Source organism: Gallus gallus, chromosome 1, assembly GCF_016699485.2.
Source record: "Gallus gallus isolate bGalGal1 chromosome 1, bGalGal1.mat.broiler.GRCg7b, whole genome shotgun sequence".
Taxonomy (NCBI): Eukaryota; Metazoa; Chordata; class Aves; order Galliformes; family Phasianidae; genus Gallus; species Gallus gallus.
In genome coordinates, this window is record NC_052532.1 from 57,354,825 (window position 1) to 57,356,535 (window position 1,711).

The window sequence follows — 1,711 nt, forward strand, 5'->3', positions numbered from 1 at the left end:
GCATGTTACCTAAAGGCAAGAGGACAGAGTACTTTTGCCCTGCTGTTTCAGAAACCACTCCCTTTCTCCCTCACAAAGCATGCCTGTCCTTTGCCCCATGAGGGCCACAGCTACTCCTAACTTCTTGCCAATGAACTTTGGCTCTTCAAATGGAAGAAGTGTCATAGCAACACTGCTTTACTCAGTGAGTCTGTACAGTAAACATACTTTGCTGAAAGGTGATAGGACTTCCTTTTGCCCTTCAGAATGCTGGGTAGGAGAGCTTATCTCCTCTGACAGATGTCATCATTAGCTATAACTACTTAAGTAACTACTTAATTTAAGCTAGAAAAGAGTGTGTTAGCATGTGTCTAAGATGAATCTGAAATCTAATTCAGTAAAATGCCTCCCTCCTAGCATCTGCTATTGTTCCTAGTTGTATTTGGCCCAATGCTGCTTGCCCTACACTTGCAGTGAGATTTTCTCATGATTTATAATGTCTAATGCTGTATATCACCTGCTGAGATTTAAAAAAACCTAACATTTATTTCTCTACTGAGTTTTACCCTCTACTCCAGATAGTAAAAATAATAATAATTCATTACTTAATTACACTAGTGCAACTAAAGGTGCAACTGTGAAGCTCTTGCTCTTTTTTTAATTGCTGTAACAGGAAGGCAATAGGAGAAAGACATATAACAGCCAGTTTACTGGGGCACTGGGTACACGTGGTTTCTAGAATCACTATTTAACCTGACTTCTGATCACTTGCAACCAACCAGAGACATCACACCAAGAGATTAAAGGCACCACTGTAAAGGCAAAGTACTTTAACTGGAAAAGAAGATCTTACAGTACTTGTCAATATCCTACCTTATGGCATACTTTTCTTCCTTTTTTAGTTTAAAATATACCAAATAACTGACACTCCCCCCCTCCCCCCAGCTGCCAGTATTCAAAAAAGCAGCTGTTAATTTCCAAGGAGGGGATTGAAAATGTCTTTACTTAATTCAAAGTAAAACAGTTAGTTAGCTCCTGATCAGATAAAATTCAGTGAAATTGGTTTGAAGGCTAGGAAGCAGAACCAGCCTGCTGAGCAGGCCTTTGTGGCACAAGGTATAGCCATTCTTTTGTATTTCATACTGCTCTATCAAGGATTTTCTATGTGCAACACCAAGTAAAAGCAATATCTATTGTATTAGGAAAAGACACTACAGATGAAGATTTCATTTGCAAAGAAACAAATGAGGAAAGTTTAGGATAGATAAGTCTTTTTGTTCCGTTTTCTATTTGGATACTTCTGACTTCCTTCCAAGAGAGGCTGTAGAGAAACAAACTTACAAGAGCAACATAGGCTGTAGCCATCAAGCTGGGATGTAACATGAATGTTACTTTTACAGTAATCTGCTTGCTTTGCTGCTACTGCACCCATGCACCCATGCTCTGGCTGACAACTGAAGACATAGTTTCTGAAAAGCAGAGGCTAAGTGTTAAATGATCAAGTCAGGAGGTTCTGCTTGCTGTCTCACAGCCCTGATGTTCTGACAGCTTGTGAACAAGGTGCTGTAATGCAGTTTGTTAGAAAAACTTTGAGGCTGCGAAACTTCTGTGACAAGTTAAAGGTTCGTTCCTGTTTGGTTCAGCAAAAGAATTACTGATACCAAGGAGAACAGAAAGTCATCAACAGCTGATCAGTTAAGCTATGCAGAAAATGAAAAGAATTGTTGGAGAG